Source organism: Centrocercus urophasianus, unplaced genomic scaffold (genome assembly GCF_019232065.1).
Source record: "Centrocercus urophasianus isolate 14NV4802_14NV808 unplaced genomic scaffold, USGS_Curo_1.0 seq_10, whole genome shotgun sequence".
NCBI classification, from domain to species: Eukaryota; Metazoa; Chordata; class Aves; order Galliformes; family Phasianidae; genus Centrocercus; species Centrocercus urophasianus.
This window is the reverse complement of record NW_024884142.1, coordinates 53,560,351-53,581,851: the sequence shown is the minus strand read 5'-3', so window position 1 is coordinate 53,581,851 and position 21,501 is coordinate 53,560,351.

Sequence of the window (21,501 nt, the reverse complement as noted above, 5' to 3'; positions counted from 1 at the left end):
GCCCACATGAGAAAATGCTGGTAATGAAAGTCATTTGACTTTGGCAGCACCTGGAAGGTGAGATAGAAGTGTAGAAGCTTGTGCACACATATCTACAGAGTATAGGGAAGTGGAAAATGAAACATATTTTGGACAAAAAGTGCGTAGGATTAGCCAGCTGAAAGACATGCGTTAAAATGAAAAATAATCTTGATTGTCTGCCCTTGCTTTGGGCTTACTATAGTTGCCTACAGCTTTTGTATTAGGGAAGACTATTGATTTCACATTTGCATAGTTTACATAGCAATATGCTCCCGGTTCTGGCTGTGGTCTCTAATAATCTCAAGTCCTAAAAACAGTAAATATGGTTTATTATCTTCAATAGCTGAAGGCACTTACCACAACCTGATTCAACTGTATTCAACACTCTTGTAACATTCACACACAGGGCAGCTCAAGTCAAGCAGTGTGTGCAGAGGAACGTGCAGAGAACTGGGACTCAGACCTGAAGTTGAAGAAGGCTGTAAATATCTCACAGAGCCTGACTAAAGTGTAAAAAAGCCCCAAAACACCTTGATGCTCCTTGTCTGGAGCATATGATGTCTTCAGTTGCTGGATCCTTCATTCTGCAGGGTGGAAATGTTACTGAAATAAGAGAATGTCCTAAAGCAGTAGCAGGGGAATGCTTCTATATGGTTAAAGTAATTGATTATTTCACCAAATAGCCAGAAATATGCATTGCTTTCCCCAGGTTGCATCCACGACAGTAATCAAGTCCTTGTTAACAACTTTCAGCCATGAAGGAAATCTAAGAGAAACACTCTTCTAACCCTGGACTTCAAATTGAGGAGAACTGAGGGAGAACTGTGGTGGAGTTCAGGGCTCCTTGTACTTATTATTCAGGGGCCAATGGGAAAGGGAACAATTTTTATGGCATTTTGAAAGGCTGTTTACAAACTGTTGGCCTAAAAGAAAAATGTTGGAAAACTTTCACTGTCAATATCTTACACAACCACTGGTCTGACATGCAACAAGCCAGATGTATCCTGCAGCAATACTCATGCGGAAGGAGCATGAAAGACAAGTTAGGTGCTAATGTTCTCCAAAATCCCATATGAGCAAGTTATTGCACAGTAATGGCTGGCTGAATAACAGTGAATAACTTACTAAATCAAAATGTTCTTTTTTTTTTCTTCTTCTTCTTTTTTTTTTTTTTCTGCACAGACATTGTCATGAGCTTCCCAGTTATTCAGTTGAAATTATTTTCTCAGTTTTTCTTTGTCCACAGCAATTCACTGCGAGATTAGACAAAATAATGTTGAAATTCAGAATATCAGACAAAGATCAGATATTTTTTTCCTTTATTAGATAATGAGACATTTTGAATTGAGTTTCTGCTTCAATACTTAGGCTTTTGAAACAGAAAATGGCCTTGTGAAAACACTGCTTATTATTTACTTAAATGTTACTATTTCAACAGCTAGTAGTAAATTAATTCAATAGACTATTTTGTGAAAGTCAGCAGAAAGAAAAACAACAACACCAAAAACATGAATAATCAAACAATTTAAATCATTTAAACACAGAATTATCTGAAGTCTAAGTAAGTCTAAGTCCATGCAGTTCCATGCAGCAAACTGTACAAGATATACTTTCAAATGCAAGCTAAAAGAGAGTGGTTTATGATAAAAGGTAAAACAACTTCTTTCACACAAATTAATGAAACTGGAATTTTGAACTCAGAACAACTTCAGTTACTTAATTCATTTTAGGATGTGAAACACAGTGGCCCAGCTACACATGTAAATCAGCAATAGTGAAATACAGGATGCCATACACCTTGACTCCACTCATCAGGAAGAAAAGATCAGTGCTCCCAGTTCTCCAGATAGACCAAGTTGTTTGTTTATTCTCTCTAAATGTTCCCTAGAAAAACTTGTGCCAAGCTATTAAGTACAGTGTCGGCATGTAACAATAGCAAAAAAAATCTTACGTGTGATAAAAGAATATTGAAAACACATGTTCTGTATTGCTCAATGGTGCACTTGGTCCATTACAGTGTATTTTAAGGCATTATTTTGGTTAAATACAATCTCTACTTGACACTTACAATTCAAGAGAATTAAGGTATTTTGTATACCACTTGTTACTCTCTCTGCCAAAGGGGAGAATGAATTCCACAGAAATGAAATTACAGAGATAAAAGTTACCCAGGGTGATGGGAATATGGAGTTAGGCAACACTTAAGTTTCATTTTGCTAATGGATTACAATACTTCTCTTTAGTTAGAAGCTAATGGATAAAGTAGATACGTAGAGGGCTTGCTTTTTTAGTGTAGATGCATTGTAAGTTATTCTCACTGAGTGTCAAAGTGAGCCCAAGTGGCAGATTATGTATTTGCTTACCTACATTTAACACTGGCATCTCTCCATTCACTCACACTAGGGTAAATAAACTGAGGCTCAGGCTCTGGCTCTGTATTCACTCTTGTTTGATCTCACTCTAGGTCAGCGATGCCAAACCACTAGCACTGGCAAATGGAAATCTGGGCTGGCATCACTGCCAGTGAGCAAACAACACTTTCCAAACACTTTCCAGACACCAAACAGCACCCTCCCTGCTCACGGAGCTCAGAAAGGCTTTCTGCTCTGAACTCCACTGTTGCCTCCTGTGTTGGTCCAAAGAGCCAACTTGACATTTCTCTTCTGCTGTCTCCAACAAAGAAATCCACTGTATTTATCCTAAACAGCAACATATAAGTGATTAACTGCTGATCCAACTAATCCAGCAGTGTGAACAGCTCAGTAATACACAAGCAGACACAGGCCGAGCAAAATTTTCAACAACCCTGTTTCAAACCACTGAGCTACTACTGGATTTATTTATTTATTATTTGTAGGACACTACAAGAAAAAAGCAGAAAACTACCTACAAAAGGCAGATGGGAGAAAGAGAAAACTGAAGGTCTCTCACAAAAGTGAACTCAGCGTTTCAATTAATGAATCGCCTGCTAATAGGGGTTCCTGGACATTGGTAGCACCAGTGCCTGGTTCACCTGGACCGTAGGGTTCGAGGGTCGTGTCCTCTCCCAAAGGGGAGAGCCCCAGCTCGATGCCTTGCAGGGGCTGTGCTCTTACTGCATGCAGCATCAGCCAACCTCACGCCAGTCGCTGCCTTTTAGATAGCATCACCCCCCACATCCTCCACCCCAAACGTCCTCAAAAGAAGCAACGGGACCACTGCTCCTACAGGGACAGAGAATGCAAGGACTGCCTTGACTCCCGACCAGATTACGAGCACCCGCGCCAGCCCTGTAGCCGCAGCGCTGCCCCCACACCCGCACCGCCCCATGGCCCGCAGTGACCGCCGCCCTCCACCAGAGGGCGTCACGACCCCGCGTTCGGGCGGCGCTTCTTTTCCTCCACCGCCCCAAGTCGGGAGCCCCCGGGGCCTCACCCCGGCCACCCCGCGAAGCCCACGCTGCTGTCCCGGGTCGCCGAGTACACAGCGGAGGCAGATGTTGATCTCGGAAGCGTGTCCTTCTGTGTATTGACGCTGTTCGTCGGGTTGATGTGAAGCCCACTTTTTGGGGCCGCGTGTGTCTGAATTACGTGTGCCTCTCCGTGCGCACACATCCAAGCCAAGCCTTCTCCTACCCCAGTCCCTCACCGCCAGCAGCTCATCGTGGTTCAGCTTCTTGCTGTATTCTCCCCAGTGCTGACCCAGCTTCTTGCTGCTTTCTGCCCAGTCTCTATCAGAAGGCAGTGGTCCTCAGTATCCGTTCCTCCTGTGGCTCAGGGAGATGTTCTCAGCTGAATATGTCTCCCTGATTGAGTGCTTGTAGGAGGAAGACTTTGGTCACCAGGAAGTGACCTCCAGAGGAAACTCAGAAGAACTGCGTAGCTTTCCTCCAGACTACAGCCCACCCTCTGCTTTTTGTGCAGCACTGTCTTCTTTCATTTTTTCTAAGTGGAAATGAGTGACTGGTATGGTGGGGCTCTGCTGAAAAACAAAATGAACAACAACAACAAAAAAAAAACAACAGTCATAAACGTGGATACTCTGAGCTGACTCCTTCAAAGTTCACACCCCACGAAGCTGCAGAGCAAAGCCAAGCGGACGGGAGAGGGATGTTTCATAAGAATCAACTGCCTGTTACAGAACAAGAGCAGGGAAAAGTGATCCCCTCAAGACAGATATCACTGCCAGACCATATTGGTAAGATGGCAAGTTACAAATACAACTGAAGCCAGAGAATTTGCCAAAGGAAAAGAAAAATGACAGAAAACAGATGCAAAACAAAAAGATGCCAGAATAAAATGTGTCTTAGGCCAGAGCTGGAACACACCACAATCCCTCACCATTCAGGATGATTTAAATGGATGGAAAAGGGATTAAGGTCTAATCCAGCAGTTGCTCTGTTTGAAATAATCTCATAGGAGTCCTTCAGGATACATATATTGAGAAACAAGGAGAAAGAAGGAAAGAAAGAAAACAGTTGAAGGACTGGGCCCTAAAATAATCTGAGGAGACTTGAAATAGATCCTTGAGCTACACTGTTTTTTAAATACTGATTATCTGATCTAAACCCTCCTGGATATTTCAGACAGAAAAGTGGGCATTGCTAATATGAAGTTCTTTCTAAAATACCGGACCCCAAACCTAGTTTTTGGCTGTAGCAGAGGCAGTAGCCATTTCGTTCACACTCACTGAGATCCTCTTCAGCACTGCAGATCTTTCCCTGGCTGTAATCTTGCTTTCAAATGCCACTGAGTTTCTGGGACAGTCTCAACTATGAGGAGACTGTCCCACTGGGTCTTGGGTTTCCTGAGAGCCTGAGTGATTAAAGAGATTCTTCTTCCTTTTGAACTCAAACATTTTCCAGAGCTGCCTTCTCCCCGAGAAACACTATCAATCTGAGGCAGGGCTCTGAAATATCTACACCAGTACTGCCAAAACAGCCTTACATATTTCCGAGCAGTTATGCAGCCTTTAGTAAATCACCTAAGCATGAGCAAACTGTGCTTCAGGAAGAGAAAAAAAATATATAATCAGAATGCTGGGGATGAGTTGTGCCTTGCAAAGTTTAAGTAGACACACTGGAAAGGAAGGCAAAGTAAAGTACTAGTCCCAGCTCCTAATATGCAAGATCAGCATCTTGTATCTGTACATGTTGGTCCCCTTTATGTGTGAAGGTGGTGCATCCATGGCAGGAGTCATCACTCAAAAATGGAGCTCTAGAAATTGCAGCCAAATGCTGCAGTCCAAGAACTATGTACTTATTTCAGCAATACTGACTATAAACAGTGTAGGGTTTGTAGTTCTCCAGCAGCCTTCAGCCTCCCTGGAGGGTTCAAATGTTCCTTGCAAAAAAGAAAGCACTCTAAAGGATATTGTAATATTAAAAAATCATCTACCAACACAGATCTTAGAGAGCTGTGCTTGTCCTGCATCTTTTCCCGAGTAAGACCATTCCAGTGGTGCATCATGTAGAAAGCACACTAGGCCACAAACTCAAAGAAGAAAGGAGTTTTTTGAGGAGTTGGGGTTCAGATTAAAGTATTTACCAGTTTGCGGGGAAGTGGAGGGAGCAACTGCATAAGTTCACGTGATAATAAGGAAAAATTACAACATGGGGATGTCTGGGAAAATGAGTTCTCCTTTCCCATTTCAGAAGCAAATCAACAACAATGTGATTCTGCCTCTGTGGAGGAAAAGAAAGAGATGAACCCTGAATGGCACAACATTTTGGCACAGGTGAGATGAGTGAAAAATTCCAATGGCAACCAGAACTAAATACTTACCTTTGAGTTGCCTGTGCTGGGCACATGTGAGTTACTCACCAGCAATATGAAGGAGATACTGGCAGCTTGTGATGCAGACAGCTGGGAAACAGAAGTGAGGACATGGGCAATGCCTGCCACTTGGCAGGAAACAAGGGTCACAGCTGGGATATCAAACCTACAGCGGTAGCAAAACTGGATTTGCGCTTCAGTGCTGTTTTGAGCATAACACACATCTACCTTCAAACATCACTGTCTGTATTCTCATTTTTCCAGGAAAATATTGGCAATTGTATTACCCTACCAATATCAACTGTGCATTTGTGTCTGTTTCTGTACAGCCTGTGCACTGGAAATGTGTTTTGGCTTCAGTTCAAAACTACTTCAGTGCCCCCAAAGAGATCTTCATTGTTATAAAGGCTTGCTGAGATTATTTCCAGTTTATACACAACTGTTTCTAAACCGTGGGACCTATGCTTTTGGTTGTCTATTGGGGAAGAGTGGCAAAGATTAAAGAAATGCATGCCTTTGGCTGCATACTTTAGAATAAAACAGCCATGGTTTTCAGGAACCTCTTTTAAGGTGTAGTAAATCCAACTTTCTAAATGCCCAAGGCTGTGTTTATCTAAAAGTATCTTGGGGGAGATTGCTATGTCTATTAATCTGTTTTCCTATTTCCTTACCTCAGGGCTTAAAGGCTACATAAACCAACCAGCTAGAAGACTGGTAGGAAAAGTCTCCACAGACAAGCATCTCCCTCTGCTTTCTGTGCTTAAGTAACACACTCCAGGTACAGGGAAATCATTAAAGGCTGTTATAAAGCAGGAGCAATAGATGAGGGTGACATGATAGCGACAAACCAGCATGATTTCTGTCTTAGAAGAAACTGTGTCTCAGACCAGTTAGAGGTCTTTGAAAGAGTTAACAAAACAGCAGATAAAGGGCAACCAATGGCTATGTTTTATTTAGGCTTTCAAAAGGCTTTTGATAAAGTTCCTGAGAAGAGGCTATAAAGGAAACTTAATAACCACAAGGTGAGAGGTAAAGTCCTGCATGGATAGTGGGAGAAAAAAGCCTATGGTTGTGAGAGTGGAAACAAAGAGTAGGAACAAATGCTCCATCTCAGCATGGAAAGGGTAGGGTGCACTGGGGATTAAAAATAAGATCTGTACTTGGGACATTTACTAAGGATTTGAAGACCACGGTGAAGAGCAAAGGTGACAAAGTTTGTGTCACATAAAATTAGGTAGGTGAGTCGAATGGATAGGTATGAGAAGCTGCAGAGATTGACAGAATGAAGAAAACAGAGAATGAATGACATTAAATGAAGGCAAAAGAAAAAATAGTATGTATAGAACACTACAAACTCCACATGCATGTGACAGGGATTTGAATTACTTTTAAGCATCTCAAAACACATCAGTAGATACAGCTCAAGGCAAGCATCTGCTGACTGTGCAGAGGTGGTTTAAAAAAAAAAAAAAAAAAAAAAAAAGGCAGACATCAGTCTTTGTGAGAAAGAGTTTAATAAACAATAAAGAAAATACTATAATCCTGTGGCATCATTTTGCAGACAGCATGATCTATCCTTACCTTGGACATTACATTCAGTCCCAGCCCCTCTTGTCACAAAGGAGGAACAAGGAAATGGGCTGGTGAAGGACTCGTCGAGACTGGGTTGCCTCAGGTTCTACTCCTCACACTCAGGTTCACAGGAGGCTCAAAAAATGCAGCTTCCAGTGGGAGTATTTTCTGAGGTGAGGGTAGTCAACGCAGCTCTCCTTCATGTGGATTCAGCTGTTATTTGAAAGGTATGAGCTCACATCAATGTGTTTCCTGTCAGCTGGCCCAGAACAGTTGCCTGGTTTGATTAAACTTTGGGGAAGTTGGCATATTTGAGACATCTTTGCTTCCAGACAGGTTAGAAATAGCCAACTAGTTCAAAGGTCATTGGCCTCAGTGAAGGAAGTAAGACTAACATACGCACCTGTAGAGACAGTATTTACTAAGCCTAGATGAATAAAAGCAATACTAAAAGTTCATTAAAAACAGCCAGAAAAGAGTGAAGTAAATGATGGCAGAAATACAATAGACTTGGCTATATTGTTACAATATATATCAGATAAATTTAATAAATATCCCTCTAGATATATTGTACCAAGAAGCCAGGTGGTTCTTTGTCTTTCCAGTTACACTATAAAAGCACTGGCACACATTTAAACTAGAGTTATGAAATACATTTTATAGAACTGTAATTGGGTTTGTTGGGCTTTGACATCTATCTTTACTAAAAATTGACACTTAAAATCAATATTTATTTGAGTCTGACAGTTATCACAAGTTAAAGTTTTTGCTCAGTCTTTCAGTCATTTTTAACAGTAGGCAGAACTGTGCTCTGCATCTGAGAAGGTAGGATTCACAGACAGGAAGCATCCAAAATCAAGGCATACTGAGGGAAAATGCGCATTACTAGGACAAAATGTATATTACTAACCTCTGGGACTCAGTGCTGAGAAGAATTATGGTAAAGGAAGATTTTAAATGTTGTTTACTATGTGAAAACATAAAATGATAAGCTACATCAAACCTCTTATGGAACAGATAATGTCCATGTTGGTAGGTATAACATAATAACCGATACAAAGAGAACAGGAGGAAGACTCAGTGTTGATCACTAAGGAATGAGTTTTGTCTCAATTATTTTCAGCTATCTAAAAGCTAGGTATCAAAAGCCTCTTCAGTGAACCAGAAACAGATGTGTGCATACAAGGTGCTGTCCTCCTTCAGCATTCACAATATTATCCAGTCTATCAGTCTGCTGTGTCAGAGACTAACTGTTCTTGTGATGGGTAGACTCCACAGTCTCTCTGGGCAGCTTGCTCCAGTGCTCTGTCACTCTCAAAGTAAAGTTCTTTCTCATGTCCACATGAAACTTTCTGTGTTTGTTTTTTGCCCCTTGCCCCTAGTCCTGTCACTACACACCACTAAGAAAAGCCTGGTCTCATCCACTTGACACCCATCCTTTAGATATTTACAAGAGATCCCCAGTCAGGCTTCTCCATGCTGAACAGTCTCAGGCTTTTCCTCATAAGGAAGAAGCTCCAGACTCTCTCTTTGTGGTCCTTACAACCTTCTCTAAAAAAGGGTACCTTAAATGAAGTGCTTGTACTGGTCTGGCTGGGATGGAATTAACTTTCTCCATACTAGACTGTATGAGGCTGTTTTTTTGGATCTGTGACTTAAGTTTTGAAACCACACCAGTGTTTTGGTTACTGTTGAGCAGTGCTTGCGCAACATGAAATCTTTTCCTTTCTCTCACTTTATCCTGCCTCCCTGCAGAGAATAGGCTAGAGGTGCACAGGAGACTGGGACAAAACACAGTTGGGACAGCTGATCTGAATTCTCCAAAGGGACATTTTATGCCATATAACATCATGCTCAGCAATGACACATGAGGTAGAGGAAGAAGGAGATAGGGAACTTCCAAGGTAGATAGTGTTCAGAGATTGGATGAGTATTGTTCTACTTGTGAGAGATGGTGACTGATTATGTATGGATTTTTTATTACTCTTTATTTCCATTAGCTATTAAATGAGTTTTCTTACTTTTGTTCTTCATATTCTGTGCCCCATCCTGCTGTCAGGGCAGGGATGAGTGAGTGACTGTGTGTGTACTTGCCTGCTGGAGCAATTGCACAATAGCAGTTATTCTATGTTCATAAATGAAACAAATACACATATGAAAGGAGAACCAAGTCAAATTTAAGTCTCATAAAATGGGAGTAAAGCAACACCAGAATGTTAACGTTTGAGTAAATCATACAGAAATGAGTGATATTGATTGGAGATTCCTGCAGAGCACCTCAGTAATATTTTGCTGATTCTCATGACCTCTGTCATGATAGGCTTTGCCTATCCATTCCACATGCAAAGAGAAGGTTCCTGTCCAAAGTTATATCTATGAAGAAGTATTTAATGTGCTCCTGAGCAATCTATCTGAGTGCTACGCCTGTGGCAATATCACAGGAAATGCCAATGCACAGTACAGAAAATGTCAGCTTCCTACGAGACAAGCAAAGAAACGCTATTTCTTTATGCTATAATGTGATGCTTCATGCAGTTTCCTTGAAGATAGGTATTTCTAGGTTTATGTTTGGCTAACTGAAGTTTTTGAAGCTGGAGCATACGCTAACCTGCTCCACAGGACCGTGGCAGTAGTAGGATCATTGAGACGCTGATGTCTCAGCTTTGATTTGCTATGTGGCCACAAGTCATCCCACATCTCTTTATTTTCTGTTCCTTTCCTTCATATTTCTGAATTATTAATTTGGATATGCACCTTCAGACAGAGTCTGTCTCAGCTTTTTTAGACACACTGGCAGAGATGGATGACCCCTTGAATAGCAGTGACTGCTTGCAGAGACACATCCTGACAATGCAGTGCAGTGTGCTATGGTGCCTGGATCTCTAAGAGCTGTTGGCTTCCCCATGGTCCTCTCCATCACTGGAAGAATCTGACATGGTATGCAGTTGAGTCCCATGGCAAACCATTGAGGCTGGTATCCACAAATGCTGCTAGTTTTGCTTTCTTCCACAGATTACCCAGAACCTTAACATAACCTTAGCTTTGTTACTGAGGCATTTTCCACAAGCCACCTAAATCTCAGGGGAGGCAAACTGGCCACTGTCAGCCGACAGAGGAGCTCTCAGCCTCTTCAGGTGGATCACATAATTGTTGCTAATCTCTAATGGAGGTGACTATCACAGGAGCAATTTCCATTTCTGAAGTGAAAGGTTCTGCAAAATCAGGAGAGAAACAGGGAGGAGGGCCTCTGAACTAGCAAGCAGCTCCTAGCAAAGTGCCTTCAACAAATGTGAAAAAAAACTTCTGTTGATTTCAGGCCTAAAGCCCAAAGAGAGCAGGGATGAGGAAGAGGATTCCAGGCCGTGGGAGCAGCCAAGCAGAGCAATGTGTCCCTGGCACAGGCAGAGTGGAGGACATGCGTTCCTCAGGGATTACACATAGCTGCTGGAAGTGAAGCCTGAAAACCAACAGAATGGAAGCTCGGAAACTAAACCCTGGGCTGGAGTTGGTCATTTACCTTATTTGAAATAAAAACAGCTTAAGCTAGCCGGAAATTCAACTGACTTGAAGCTGCGAGCAAAATTAGCATAACACTCTGCAGGTTGGAACATGGGGGAAGCAGAGTGAGGGACTGAGCCTTGATAGCTGCCAGAGGAACGCAACTGCTGCTGCTTCTGCACTCCTATTCAAAATTATCCCTTGGAGCCAAAATCATTTCAAGACCAGGCTAGAAGACCATAATAGTGCCTGTTGGCCTTAACAGCAACAAGCAAAAAAAAAAAAAAAAAAAAAAAAAAAGACTGCAGCAGCAGAATTATCATTAAAAGGAATAAGAGTATGACCAGCCCCCTAGATGGGTAGAGTATGGTAAGTACTAATGACAGACTGAAACATCTCGGCCAGGAGTCTGTCAATGTAAATCAATGCAGCAATGCTTCTGTGAAGCTAGGCCAGTTTATTCCATTAAGAACCCTAATCTGGAATGCAAGTATGTATAGCCTATGTGTGTAAAGTGCACTGTGCTGGGGGGAATGGGGGATGAGAGAGCCACAGAATGCCATATCATATTGAAAGATCCAGGATGTCTCTCATGACTTAGATTGGGTATCAGAAGCCATCTAATCATAGCGGTAGCCAGACAGGCTAACTCAGCCATGCGAGCTAATGTATCCTGTTGCTGCTTTTAGACTAATTCCAGTCCCCAAGCTAATTCTTGCAAAGCTAGCTTGTAGAGTTAGCCTATATAATTCAGCACTACATTCCATTGGCAAACCCTTAAGGAGTTTGACTGTGTATGTGTGCAAGCGAGAGAGCACAGTTCAGTGATGCTGTATTCACAGGGTTATGTCTGGTGCAGGTTTTTGCCCATATATCCTGATGAAAGATCTATTTTTTCTCCTAATGTTCACAAACTAGCCCATGTGTCACTAAGTCACTTAATTAGAAAGACATAGTGATTAATGTAACCACCTATAATACGACACAACAGATTCTATTTCTGAGTATTTTCCCTGCACTTACACTGGCAGCAATAATGGCAGCAATAGCAATAACCTCTCTTTTCTGTTTAAAACAAGCTCTTTCTCAAGCATCAAGATTTTCCATCAGTGTGCAGATGCAATTCATTGTTACTGCATGAAGAGTAAAATCATGTTGTGTCTGAACAACAGAAGGCTCTTACAATAAGGTAATATTTTTCCAAAGCCTGAAGTGACTTTCCTAGACAATGAATACCACAGAATACTTACAGAAATGATCCATTTAAAAAGGACTCTCAATGTGTATTTTCATATAGAACATGCAGAGCGGTCACTGTGTCAATGGTGTACCATCTCCCCACCATTTTACTGATTTGGTTTACATTTTGATACTATCCCTGTATCTCAGGATCTCTGCAGCAGATTCCAGCAGACTGGAATGAGTGATCAGCAAGTTCTCCAGTATCTGCAGCAAAACATAAACATGAATGAGCCTAGACATGCTTAGAAGACCAAGAAAGTATTAATAACACTTTCTCGGTGTTTTTAATGAACTTGTTTGGAGCATTGAGAGTGTAGAAACTGTTTCCCACTTGAGAAATAAACACACATCCATGTTGGGTCAGCTGAGGAGAGCAGTAACAGCAAACACACATTTCCTAAGTGAAGCATTCTGTGCGAATATCTTCTGGCTTTAAAACGCAGGCCCCAGCTGAAATTTTGAAATGAGTTATCTTCTGTATGTCCAGGATTCTACACACATAAAAAGAGGAAAAAACACACAGAGGGCTTTTTTAAAAATGTTTTTCCAGGGAGAAATACTGTTGGAAACATAAAAGTTTTTCCAGGCTTGCCCTGGGCACTCCTTGAAAAACACCATATAGACAATATGCAGTGAAACCTCTGACTGTCTCCAGGAGGTATTCATCCTGCCTCCCCTTGGCACACGGGGTTTCCTGTCCAGCCTCACTGGATTTATTGCCTCATTGTGGTAGGAAAAAAAGCAAGGCTAGGGACAGGCCTTATATGGGCATGGAACAACCAAGAGTGACTATAATAGAAAAAGAAAATAAAAGCAGGTATAATTACAAGTCAATTAAATATAAATCACTGCAGGGATAAGGGGAAAGGAACAGCATGCAGAAATCTGCAAGATATACAGGTGTTCTCCAATTTTCTCCCTCTGTCTGGGCATTAACAGGGCTGAGAAGCAACGTCTGTATGAGCATTGTGAATAATCTTCACATATACTGGGTGGGATTTCCAGACACTGACAAGCATAAGGGAGATTAATGATGAAACAGCAGCATTAAAGAAAGCAATGACAGGAGGCTGAGATCTTTTGGCCGGGTTGGTTTGTGCTTCCATTACTGCCTGGTAACACATAACTCTTTATGAGGGCATAAAATTGCTCTTTACAAATGTTTTTCTCTTTCAAAGGTCAGCAAAACCACAGTGAAAGTTAAAGAGGAGTGCATAGCTCTAATGGGACTGCTGAAAGCAGGCAGACGCCTTGAGAGAAGGAGGCTTAATCTGACATCTCATAAGGGATGACCATGACCCTGCTCCTCCATCTGCAGGGTCGTGATCACCGCCACAGATTGCTAGCACTTGTGGCAGCCAGGAGGGCACCTGGTGGCTGCTGCTTTTACCATGGTGCAGATTTAGCAACCTCACTCACGGACTGTAAAACAGCACAAACCCTTCTTTATTCAGATCAGAGTACAGGCCAAAAAACAAGAAGGTAAAGTCACATCAGATCTGGCCAAGATAGTCTAGTTCCGTTTGCATTGGAAAATGGCCTTAGCTCATAGAAGAGAGTCACAAACCCAAAGAGTGATTTTTTCAGAGAATTATTCCAGTTCTGAATCAAAGGCACAGTGCTCAGTCTCAGACAGTTCACACCAAATCAACCAGTCAGTTAAAAAGTCCCTGAATTGTTAGTCAGTCTGTGCTTCATTACTTGATTCTCATACATTTCCAGTGATTCTATCCCCAACTCCAAGAGGTGACAATACCATTGAGAATCTGCTGATTCAAATCCCTCCCTCCCCACCATAAAGCCAGTGGGAAGAGGGAAAAAAGAAACACAACTCTACATTCTATTTTTCCCCCTTCAAATAAACCCTAAATTGCTTCTTTCATGCACTTGAGGTTTCGAGCAGGGTAGGAAGCTCTGATATAAAATGGGGCTACAATTTTGTTAAAGACAAGCTCTGCAGCAAGCCTGTGAACTCCAATAAATTTGTAACTCTCTTCCCAGTCAGAAAGAGAACAATAGCCTCTCCTATTTAATTGTGGATTGCAGCGAGTGGTTTCATGCTCAAACCCTCTTGTAATGTAGTCCTCTCCTTTTAATCATCAAAGGTGATCTCTGCCAAAGCAGCTGACAGTTGCATTTGATCAAGTGTAATAGGAACAGTCAGATCTTCCAGGATCCTTGTAGTTACCCATATTCCATGTGTAATTCCAGTCTATTTCATACAACTTTAATATGACAACTGTATTACAAAATTAGAGGGAGGATTTGGGGTGAGATGACTCACTGCTTTTTTTGTTATAGAATCCAATCTCGAGACAAAAGCCATTTTCTACCTCCAGCCCTGCTGCTGACCCCCTGCACGACCTTGAACAACCTTTGATGTCTAGATCCCTACTTCCACTTTGCCTTTCCTATTTAGACTGTGAACTGAGGAAAGCAGAGACTGCCTGTTGTTGGGTCTCTGTAACAGCTAGCACAGAGGAACATTCATGTAGAGTTGGTGTCTCTGGCCATTAACACCAGCACATCTGTATTAATAAGTATGTAAATATTTATATTTATCAAAGTGCATTTGACACAAACATGATCCATAGCATTTTAGATTTGAGGACAACTCCTTCAGGTGTGAAGGATACCAGTTTTAAAAGCCATTCTGCACCCTTCAAAACAATTGAACTTCAAATAGGTGTGCCAGGAGAACTTCTGGACTTTGCCCTGCAAGTTTGGCAGTTTGGTTTATGCTGGCTCTGACAAAGCTTAGCAAAATATCTATTGTGTGCCAGCTGCTAGCTAGACCCGCCAAGAATGCCCAGTGGTGGCCACCACTTGGGTGTAGATCACATCCGCTATGCAAAGCATCCATCCTTCATGTTATTATGCCGCGGGTCAGAAGGAGCATCAAATCACTTGCACTCGTGTCAGATGTCAGCATTTGGGAAGGCGGTTGGTGGTGGGGAGGGGAGGACGGAAGACAGTAGAAATGAAAATGGTTCGGTTAATTAATTGCAAGCACTGCTTGAAGGACCGGCACGTATATTTAATCAGTTGCCTAGTAACAAACGGTGTATGATGTGAATGCTATCAGCCCTCGGCGTGAGCAGAGGATGGTCCCTTTCTGTTTTTATCAGCCGCCAGCACGCATTCTCTGGGCGTTGCGTGCCCTTGTGTTCAGAAAGGCTGCTTTGCCATCTCACAAAAGCCACATGGTGGCAAGAAGTACCCCCCATTCTGGCTCTGCCATTTGTGCTCCTCCTGTAGACATCTCAGAGGGAAGACTGTCTCTTCTTACAGGGAGTGACCTTTTCAATGGTGAATCAAATGACAAGAAAAATTATCCAGATCTCCCCTCCCCTCCACCCACCCTTTTTTCTTTATGAAGTTATCTACTCACTGGGAATAGAACACAGGCATTGCTGCTGTTCACGTTCTGTTACTGACACCAATGTCACCATTAACAGTATATATCCTCCATAAAAACCTGTGTAGGGAAAACCAGAGATTCGTTGGCACTGGGGCAGAGGCAGAATTAATAAGATAACAGGGTTTTGTGTAGGTCTTTTTGTGTGTTTTATTCTTTTTTTTTTTCTTTTTTTTCTTTTTTTTTTCAGTGACCTTAAAGAAAGAAGTACAATGGATGGATAGATGCTGGATTGCAGCACATAAAACCAGCCCAAGACAAACTGTACAGATCTGTCTCCTGTAGGTGAAAAAATAACTCATGACATGACAGGCAACTGAACATTGAGTACTCCTCTGGTGCTAGTTTTAGGAAGGAATTTGACAACAAGAATTTGCTTGTAGTTTTCCACCACCCGTATGCCATTATGTTAGCTGGGCCTGATAATGCAAGGACACAGAAATCACTCACACCACCTATCCATATTCTGAAAGAGAAATATAAAGAGAACATCCATAAAATAAAAGCTCCCATTTATGTTTTAACATGCCATGACAATGTTTGTGTGCCCTTATCAGGGCTTCCCTCTTCTCCCTCCCCCCTCTCAATTTGTAAATCCCGCTGGATAAAAGACTACGTCTTCCGTAAAGAATTCCCACCAGAAATCTTCATAAATCCTCCATCAGTGAAATACTCTGCTGTCATGCTGAGCAGAAGCTAATCTAATTAAGACGGAATCTGCTAAATTTAATAGCCTGCTATGAATTTTTACGGACATCTGGTAACTGGAAGGTTGGAATGACTCTGACACATCAAATACACATTGTCCAAATGACCAGTATTGGGCCGATTATTTTCCCTTTTTCGGTCACTTGTAGCCAATTCAGGATGCAATCACCCCCTTAGGATATGCCTGTGTGACTCAATCTCAAATTAATGGAAAGCAGAACTGAGCCCTGATGCTTCCTCTAATGTTGTTTTTTCCTGATTAATGAAGGATCAGAAGATACATGCATTATATTTCATTGTTTACTAATACTGTTGTAAAGGACCAATGAAAAACACTTTCTGACTTTCTGCAGTATATTTGGTCTCCCCTTCCCTCCTCTTACAGGTGGGACGTGACAACCATGAGTGATACAGCATGAGTTGGGGCATCTCTTGACATATTTGTCTTCAGTAGGTGCAGCAGATGAACCCAGACTGGCAGCTTTCCTCAGTCAAAATCCTACACTGTGTCCTCTGCCTATGGGCACAGTGGGGCCCAGAGAAGTTCGGTTATTTTAGACACTTCTCCCCTACCAAACAGTGAGCAGTTAGCAGGATAAGGCACAGGATGAAGGTTAGGACTGCAGGCTTTTTTATCCCTCAGTTTTCCCTCACTGTTAAAAACAGCTGAAAACTTCTAGAGCTCTCCAAGAAATGGTAAACTGAAACATTAGGAGGCTGTTCATATTCTATGAGCCATTAATTTGGGAAGGGACATGTTTTCAGATGCACGTCCTCCCCATCTCAGCTAACCACAGCCTGAAAACATCATGTTGATGAGGTCCTGGTGCTTTTGTGGCTTACTAACTTCTCAACAAGAAAGCACACTAAGGCAGATTCCACTGGTGTTCTGCTCTCCCAGGCAGCACTCTGAGATGGTCGTAATAAAACCACAAATACATACACATGCATCCACACATACATAGTTTACACTCATAGTTGTGTCATTTTCAGACAGGGCAGAAAGCATGCAAGGCACAATGCCAAACTTTTCAAAGTAGACAGTTTACAGTTTAAAACATGTATTTCCTTATTAGCTGTCTTGATAAACAAACCGTTTTCCTCAAACTCTCCTCAACTGTCATACCCCACACTCATAATAAAGAACTAATGTAAATTCAGCAACGGTATAATCTGATGAGTTGGCACAACAAAATTTGATCTCTTTACCATCAACCAGTATTAAATCTGAGTAGTGCGACTTTTAAACATGCCAAAGTGCCAGGAAGTTACTTTTCTAGCTTCTGGAATCCTCAGGCGCTGGCTTCATTAAAAGGGAACAAACACATCTGGGGCCAAGTGCAGAAAACTGGGCTCCTTGTAAACAAAACGCCTCAGTAAAGTAACATGAATGCTGCTGTAGCTAAGTTGGAACATTTGTTCTCTGAGAAGGAAATCCAATGGAAAAGTTCGGGTTTACAGCTGATACATGCACAGTCTTGTGCACAGGAGAGCCTGTTTGACAGTTAGCACAAATTAATGTTGTACCAATGGCAACATGTTGACTTACTCCAGGCTGGGCTTTTGCAGTTAGGTCCTGAAACTGCTTTTCTTGGAGCAGTGATGATCCTCCTCAGTAACATGTAGCAAACCCTGTGTCCCCAGACAGCCAGATGGTACTCTGCTGCACGCTGTGAGGAAAGGAGCACAATAATGCTATTCCCATCCCAAAGATTATGAGAGTGGCCACCTTTTTTCAGCCATTGCTAGACCCTCATTCCTCAATGGTATAAGAGCTGGGGAATCTTGCACTCACTGCAAGCCTCCCTTCTTCCCACTGCATTTCACAGCTTCCTTCCAAGTGCGTACCTCTGCTCTCACAGGGGAATAGCCTCACCCCCCACTTAAAACATTACATACATTCTTGGTAAGACACATACTTGACCTGCTATGGATTAATTACCTGAACAGAAACAGATACAGTCTGCAGAAGGATGTCTGTGACTTTGTTACAGAGTGACACTGAATCAATTGTGTGGACCAGACTAATACCGGTTATTCTTTTCAGGGAAAATGTGAAATTAACCTATAATAATGTAATGTGATTCTAGAAATGAGATCTACATCTTGTCTATAATAGCTTTTTATTATCAATATCCATGTTTGTTGTTATTCTCCATTTGGAAAGAAATGAGAATGTATGAAGGGCAGTAAAGTTGCACAAATGTTGTTCATTTCATCGATGATAAGTAAAATGGAATTTTGAGTAACATACATGATCAAAATATTAGCTACAAAGTATTTGAAGTTATTATGTTTCAAGTTAACTTATACACATTCTAAAAACATCTTAAAGGACCAGAAAAACACATAATCTTAGAAGTGAAGAAGTCATGTTTGTGGCATGTAGTTTATTCTTTATCATAAAATTTGTAACAGAAGATTTCTCCTTTGTCAATACAACCTATACAGTAGCAGATTTTTGTTGCCTTTTAAAAAGCCAAAATTAAATTTATATTTGCAGACCTTTTATGAGGTACTTTTGTTCACCTTTAAGAGAAAAAGGCAGTGTCATAGTGCTCTTGGATTTTAAACCCTTCCAAAACCTTTATTTAGTGATCAATTTTCTGAGAACCTGAAATTTTTTCTGTAGTTACACACTTCAATGTTTTTCTGCTCAGGGGCCATCCAGGAGCTGTTCTTACCAGCCACAATCAGCCAAGCTTCTCATGCCTGAATCTCACCAGCACAAGCCCTTCCTCCACACTCAGGAAAAGCTCAGAATCATCTGTTATAAAAACATACACAGCATTTATATGTGTCCTCTGCAAGAAAGACAAGATCATGCCATGGTGTTCACTGGCAAAGTTCTATTGACCACAAAAATATAAACTAATTAGCATTGCTCATTTAATTACACAGTGGCCAACTCCTTTAATAAGTATGACTAGAAAAGCTAACCTCTAGACATGATGCTTTCAAAAACTGCGTCTGGGTGTACTAAAACTTTAAATAGCACTTCTCACTGAGGATGATTAAAGCAGTCTAGAATATAAACTATCTTGGCTATAGCTGTTAATCTAGATTATGCCTGTGCAGGCATGTCCAGGATACCAATTTGCTGCTGTAGCACTAGCAATAAAGTGATTTTCTTTGACCTGTGAGCAGCAGCTCATGCAGGCATTTGTTCTGACAACATATAACTGGGACACTTTTGCCCAGTTATAGCCTCCCAGTGGCTTAGAAAAGTGAAGTAGTGAGCAAAGGAAGGGCTAAAATTCTTCATGGGGGAGCTCTGCCTTCTGCTAACAACATGGGAGCCTTTTCTCTCCAATGCATAGGAGTTCACTTCATGACAAAAAACAATTGTGTCAAAATTCTAACCCTACCCCATCTATGGGTAAGGAAAAACACAAAGTTTGTCAAGAGGCATGACACAGCAAGAGATAGAGCTCAAAAATCAACATGTTCTCCTACTTTTTTTCAGATGCTTTAACCAGAATTCCCTCCAGATCATGAATTCATCATGCAGACCCAGGAAGCCACAGATCAGCAGCCCTTTCCATCCACCCAGCTGCTCACATGGATTATGAAGGGAAGCATCCATCCCTTTCTCATGCAAGTGCCTAGGGGAAAATGGGAACTTGGGAAGAGCAAAAGACAAGATGGGAAAGCCCCAGACATCCAAAGCTCCTTCACTTCCTCACCTTCCTGTCACCAGGTCTTTCTGTCATCTGAAGTGACACCTCATTCCATGTGCAGAGGCTGTTGCCCATGTTCATTCTCCTTTCTGATTTTTCTGTGTTTGAACCCTGCTCTGGGTTAGCTCTGTTCTCAGATGTTCAGACCTTCATTCTCATCTGGAAATTTACATGGGTGAAGGAAAATTTAAGCTGAGGTGAGTACATTGTTTCAGTAGTCAGGCATCGCACTATATTAGCTCAGCTAATGAAGGCAAATTTCAAGGATCATCTTTTACAGTGGACTTGCTCTTAAGACAGCAGGCTGGAACAGCCTGCCCTATCGGCTTGATTCTGGAAATCCTGAAGTTGCCACCGTGGTGCCAGGGTGACGAGCAACCTGTAGGCACTATTAGAGGAATGGTGTCACTGAGAGACAGGTCTGAGCTCAGAAATAATCATGAATCCTCATTAAGAAATGTACAGTACAGACAGTCCAGTGTGAAATGCTCCAGCCAGCATTAACACTTGCACACTGATTAGGGCAGTAGTGTACATTAAACACTCACTTTCATATCCATAGGAGCTTGCAGATGTGTTGGCTCAAGTGTCCTTGAACGGAGTCAAAATGATTTGAAGCTCCTCTGTTTTGAAGAACAGTTGCAGCAAAGCAGAGCTTAAAGCCCAAGCCCTCCTAAACTATTCAGGGCTTATATCCAGCAATGCCAGAGCCATGTGACCCACAGTGGGGACTTAGGATTTTACTCTGCTTGCACAAGAAGCAAGGTGGTGCAGCCAGCACTTGATATACATGCCAGATACAGCAATATAACTAACTCACCATGAACAATTCAAATTTTAAAAAACAACTGAAGACCTAAAGATATGGTAGATCTTACTGTAAAGGTGTTAAGCAGTGTGGTCAACACAGCTTAAAGACTTTGGATCTGCTTTGTTACAGGTGGAATTCCCCAGTTCAGTATTGAGCATATATTTGTGGCCCACAATAAAAAAAAAAAAGAAAACCTTCCATCACATCAGTAAGGACAATACCAGAATGATGGAAAGAGAATGAGGTCAGGACTTCTCAATACATGTGGTCACAGTCATGGAGGGGAGATAAAGGGCAATTGCAAACAGCTAAATTCAAAGAAGAAAGGAGATATTGCTCCCTAGTGCAAAACAGTCCAAAACTAGGTCAGGAAGAGCCACCCTCAGCCCAATATCGATCCTGTCCCCTAATCTAGACGAACCTCTGAGTGTTTCCTTTCAAGTTATCTGCTTCACTCCCTCAGGACTCAGGGTATGGTTTTATAGCTGCTGTTTTCTACATCAGATATAAAATGCAAATGCATGGGAAGGCACAATGAAGTTTGAAACTGGCCCAGAAGGAGGCTAGAAAAATGGAGAATTCCATGTCCCTGCCTGATGAAAGGGAAGGAATCAGTAATGCTAAATGTGTAAATTCAGGAGATAAACACTCTATTAAACAAGCGTATCCATTCTGAGCCCCTAAGCTAGCAGAGGGTGGAAGCACATGCAAAATCAGAAATGTTTGAGTAGTCCTGTTTATTTCAATGGAATCACTCCCATGCTTAAAGTTATGCACATGTCTAAGTGCTCTGCTGTA